At 45.3% G+C, this 5889-nt stretch overlaps 1 pseudogene; it reads right to left on the reverse strand.

The window, feature by feature from the left end:
- Positions 1–2414: 2414 nt before the first annotated feature.
- LOC116546702 lies at positions 2415–3835 on the reverse strand (annotated as a pseudogene).
- Between the last annotated feature and the right edge of the window lie 2054 nt (positions 3836–5889).

The raw sequence follows: 5889 nt of genomic DNA on the forward strand, positions 1-5889 counted from the left end.
TTTGTAAAATTAAGCAAACAAACAAACAAAACAGTGGGTTCTTAGGAAACAGTTTTCCTGCTTTCAGTTTACAGGGAAAAACGCAGTTAAGGTGAATGGAAAAAGTCTCATAGGTAGAACATTGGAGAAAAAACTGAATTTAACACATTTGTAACAGGTAAGAGAAAGAGAATCTGAAATAGGTTCTGCTAGAACTATCAGGCTAAGATTCTGGAATTAAGACAACAGTTGTCTTTCTTCCTGGACAGCTGTTTCTTAGGACTGGATTGCTCTTCAAGCATTTGTGTGGTTCGCTACCTTCAGGTCTTTGCCAAGTGACACCTTATCAAGTTGGCCTTCCCCACACATCCTATCCAAAACAGCAATCTCGTTGGCCAAAGGGTACAAGCTTTTGGGTACACGGTGAATGTTTTGGGAATCCGATGTATAGTATGGTGACTTTAGTTAATAATACTGCATTATTTACTTGAGTTAATAATTCTATATTATTTACTTGTAATTTGCTAAGAGAGTAGATCTTCAGTGTCTTCACCACAGATGCATGAAATCTGTAGTCAAGGATGTGTTAATTTGATCGTGGGAATCATTTCACAATGTATACGGATATCAAAACATCATGTTGCACACCTTGAATATAGACAGTATTTGCAATTATACCTCAATAAAGCTGGGGAAAAAAACTTTAAAGGACCCAGCCATCTCTTCTCTATCCCCAATATCCCTTACTGTGCTAATTTTTTTTTTCAATGCAGTCATCATTATCTGATATGCAGCTCTCTCTGCTTCCCCTACATGGAATGTAAGTTTCCTAAAGGCAACCTCGTGCTGAATCTCAAGCACCCGGTACAGCGTCTGGCACATCACAGGCACTCACTACATATTTACTGAATGAGTCCATTACACACATTAAACATTTTTATCAGACCACATGATCAGGGGAATCTCAATATCAAAATCACCAAACTCGGTTTCATTTCAAATCCCAGTTTTCTAAGACAGATGATGACCCAATAAGGGAAACAGCTAGAACTTCTGTTAACTATCAATGCACAGAAAGTCTGCAGTTAAACAGAAAATCTGGAAATAATAAATTGATATTAAAATTACTAAGGGTATAAGATGACGAATCGTAACACCAACTGTCTCTGAGGAAAAGTACTGTTGTTTTAAGCAAGAGGCTGAGCTCATTTCAAAGGGAAATAGGAGATTTTTTTAATTTGTTAATTGTTTATTTATCAAGAGAATCTATTTCTTAGCCCACATATTCAGATGTCATAGTTCAGGTACACGAGTCAGTGACAAATTTCTAGGTAATTCAACCTGAAGAAATTCTTTCTATTCCAAGATCACCTTATACCACGAAAGATACCAGCCTTCTTCAACTCCTCAAAATCTTTCTCAGGACTGTAATTTTTGTAGAAATCTGTGTTATGCCTTCTTTCTTGGTTCAGCCACACCAAACTTATAGAGAGCTGCAACCTCCAGGGATACCAGGAATGCTCCAACCACATGAATTTGCAGACACCTGGCCAGAAGGCCACACATCTGAGGTTTTGCCAAAACTTCAGAAGCCATTTTTTTTTTTAAGTTAAGCAATTATTTTATTTCCTTGGCCTGATGGGATTGACTTCATTATACAAGAACTTGCAGTTGACAGAACTGACACACAGATATCCCCCAAGAGAAAGGAACCTTTTCATTAGCAGAGATGAATGGAAATGTCATATCTGAGTGCAATTCCTGCTCCCCACTCCCACCCCACAAAATCCCAAAAGTGAAAACAAATCAACAAAATCCCCAAGATTTACTAAAAGTCATCCCTCCAAACCTAACTAGCAGCTGCAGTGGATGATAACCAAGGAAGGAGGCAGCTGGCCGTCACATAGCATTCCTGTGCGACTCAATGGGCAGCAGCATGGGAGGAAGAATCCCGAATGAGTGACAGGTGTACATAATCTACCTTACTTCATACCTGCCCCTTCCCTACATAAGACATTTCTGTCCTGATACATGGAAAATACTACAGGAGGTGCAAGGAGTGGTTTTAGTCTACAATAGGAAATGCCTGAGGCTTATTAAATTCCAAGGTAGGGGTGAGATAAGAAAAAAAATTATTATTTTTTTTTAAATCGGCGTGCTCCTTTTATTTGTTCAGAAGAGCAGCCAGCAGCACCCCCACTGCTCAAACCTGGCACTGGAGACAATGGCTTCGGGACCCTCCCACAGCTGGGTCCAGGACAGACCGTTTTGAGGCATAAACTCGGTGTCCAAGGGGGGCTGCGGCTCAGGCACTGCAGTGAAGGGGACGACAAGGAGTCCGGCCTCACCTTGCAGCTAGCTGGGGACACTGGGGCACACACAGAGTGGGCAGGCTCATGTCCTGCTGGCCCAGGACCAGACCTCAGGGCCCCAGGAGGGTCTGCAGGCAGCTAGAAGCCTGCCAAGTGCTGCTGGAAGTAGAGGCCGAAGAGGCTGGACAGCAGCTTGCAGGCAGCTGTCCACCAGATGAGGTAGGCCAGGACGCCACGGAGGAAGAGGGGCGTGAGCAGGCCGCCCAGGGCTGCAGCGATCCACGCTCAGACTGCTGGACCTCGTTCTCCTCAGGGCCGATGGGGGCAGCGCTGGCTGAGGATGGGTCCGGGGATTAGTAGAGGGGCTGGGCCCAGGCCCTAGGAATAGCTTCCCAATGTACTGAGCAGGAGCGTGCAGTTGAGGGTGAGGATGTGCGGCATCAGGTACTGCAAGCTCACCACAGTCATGTAGCAGTAGACCCGGACCACCCTCCGCTGGATTTCAGGGGCTTTGATGTGGCCAGCCTCCCTTCGCAGCTGCTCCAAGCGGGCCTTTGCCAGGCACAGGTAGGCCTGCAGGTGGGGCCGCAGCAGGCACAGCCCCACCAGCAACCAGAAGTGCCCAGAGTCAAAGGCAGAGTCAGACAGCAGGGAGAAGGGCCTCTCCCAAAAGGGTGGCTGGTGCAGGAAGTCCCATGCAACAGGCTTTGTCCAGAGCCACAGGAAGCTGGTGTGCGGGAGAACTGCAGCACGGGCCAGTCCTCTGACATGGTCAGTGCATCCCGGTGGGTCTGGGCCAGCTGCAGGTCTGGGAAGGTGAGGAAGGCACCCAGCACAGAGCCCACCACCACCAGCCCCATGTGGATAGCCAGCTTAGCCACAGGGAGTACCCAGTCCCAGCTTTGCTTCTTCAGAAGTGGCTCCAAGTTCTGGGTCATCCTGGCCAGGCCAGGCTCCAGGCCCAGCTCCAGGGTCTCCTCCCGCACCACCTGCACCAGCATGGCCAGCAGCAGGAAGAGGAAGGCAAAGGTGAGGCAGACAGAGGGCTCGCCCCCCTCCTCGGAGCTGAAGTACAGCCGTGTCACTGTCAGGAACACCTTGATGGAGAAGGCCACTGTGAGCAGGCACAGAACACAGCAATGTTGGTCTCCTTGGTTGGGCCCAGCACGTAGTAGTAGGCCTCCGTGAAGAGGTACACACCGCCCGAGTACACGGCAAAGTCCACAAACCACTGGTACGCCCGGAAGAAGCACAGGACCAGGGCGTCCACGGTCATGAGGGGGCAGGTCTCCAGCTGGAACGGGGCATCTCAGGGCACAGACAGTGGCTTCTCCTTACTAAGGCCATCGGCCCATCACTCCTTCCTGCCTCTGGGCCTCGGCTTCCCCGCCAGAGCCTGAAGCTCCTCCTCAGATGGGTGCTTGTATTGGAACAGACTGCCGTTGCAGAAGCAGCAGTGCGGCGCCACCCTGTGCATGAGGGTGGCAGTGAGCAGGGTCACCACCAGCTGCACTCCGAGGACCGCCATGATGCGTGCGGGAGCGTGGTGCGCGGACCCACCAACCTGGGGCTCTGGGCAATCTGTCTCATAGGGCCCACTTCACAAAGTGCCCTCACAAACCAGATGACTACTATCTCAATCTTATAGACTACTATTCTTACCCAAGAACAGGGCTTGTTAAGATGGCAGAGCCCGGTAATTGCATAAAACTTAAAATTTTATGATCAGAGTTTCAATTTCTCTTAACAACGTGTTTATAATTAACTTACTCCTACTAGTTATTCCTGCCCTAATTGCTATAGCATTCTTAACACTCATAGAAAAAAAAAATCTTGGGCTATATGCAATTCCGCAAAGGCCCTAACGTTGTAGACCCCTACGGAACACTCCAACCAATTGCTGATGCAATAAAACTTTTTACAAAAGAACCCTTACTGCCTACCACATCCACCACAACTCTATATGTAACTGCCCCAACCTTAGCCCTCTCCATTGCCCTCCTTCTATGAGCCCCCCTCCCTATACCATACCCCCTAATTAATTTCAATCAAGGCCTCCTATTTGTACCAGCAACATCAAGTCTAGCTGTTTACTCAATCCTATGGTCCGGATGAGCATCCAACTCAAACTATGCATTAATCGGCGCACTACGAGCCATAGCTCAAACAATCTCATATGAAGTCACCCTAGCCATTGTTCTACTATCAACCCTACTAATAAGTGGCTCATTTAATTTACACTCACTAATTATAACACAAGAACACTCCTGACTCCTACTACCAGCATGACCTCCCAGCCATGATATGATTTATTTCCACATTAGCAGAAACTAACCGAGCCCCCTTCAACTTAACAGAAGGCGAATCAGAACTACTTTCAGGTTTTAATATTGAGTACGCTGCAGGCTCATTTGCTCTATTCTTCATAGCAGAGTCTGTAAATATTATCATAATAAATGCCCTAACCACTACTATCTTTATAGCAGCACCTTACAACATAACTATATCAGAACTCTACACAATAAATTTTATAATCAAAACCCTTCTATTAACCACCCTATTTTTATGAATCCGAACTGCATACCCCTGATTTCGCTATGATCAATTAATACATCTCCTATGAAAAAATTTTTTACCACTTATACTAGCACTATGCATATGGTATATTTCAATACCTATCCTAATATCTGGTATTCCACCCCAAACATAAGAAATATATCTGACAAAAGAATTACTTTGATAGAGTAAATCATAGAGGTTTAAATCCTCTTATTTCTAGAATTATAGGAATTGAACCCATACCTGAGAACTCAAAACTCTCCGTGCTACCTATTACACCATATTCTAAGTAGTAAGGTCAGCTATATAAGCTATCTGGCCCATACCCCGAAAATGTTGGTTTAACCCTTCCCATACTAATATCAATCCCCTAGCCCACCTCATTATCTCCCTTACTATCCAAATAGGAACCATAATTACAATTTTAAGCTCACACTGATTTCTAATCTGAATAGGCTTAGAGTTAAATATATTAGCCATCGTACCAATACTAGCTAAAAACACAAGCTCCCGCTCAACAGAAGCATCCACTAAGTATTTCCTAATACAAGCAACCGTATCTGTAATCCTCCTAATAGCCATCTTTCTCAACAACCTATCTTCCGGACAATGAACAATTAACCCACCCCTTAATCAAATTCTATCGACAATAATACTAATCGCCCTAGTAATAAAACTAGGAATAGCCCCCCTTCACTTCTGACTCCCAAAAGTAACCCAAGGCATCCCCCAATCCCCGCCATACTCATTCTTACATGACAAAAACTAGCTCCTATATCAATTATTCTTCAAATTTTCCCATCAATCAACTTAAATATTCTGTTAGCAATCTCAATTCTATCAATTATAATCGGCAGCTGAGGGGGGACTTAACCAAACACAGCTACGCAAAATCCTAGCTTACTCCTCAATCGCCCATATAGGGTGAATGATAGCAGTACTATTCTATGACCCAAACATTACCATTCTAAGCTTACTCATCTATATCTTATTAACAACCTGTATACTCACAATTTTCTATTTAAGCTCAAATGTAACA

This window comes from Sapajus apella, unplaced genomic scaffold (assembly GCF_009761245.1).
Source record: "Sapajus apella isolate SASKATOON/1434 unplaced genomic scaffold, GSC_monkey_1.0 scaffold1237, whole genome shotgun sequence".
Taxonomy (NCBI): Eukaryota; Metazoa; Chordata; class Mammalia; order Primates; family Cebidae; genus Sapajus; species Sapajus apella.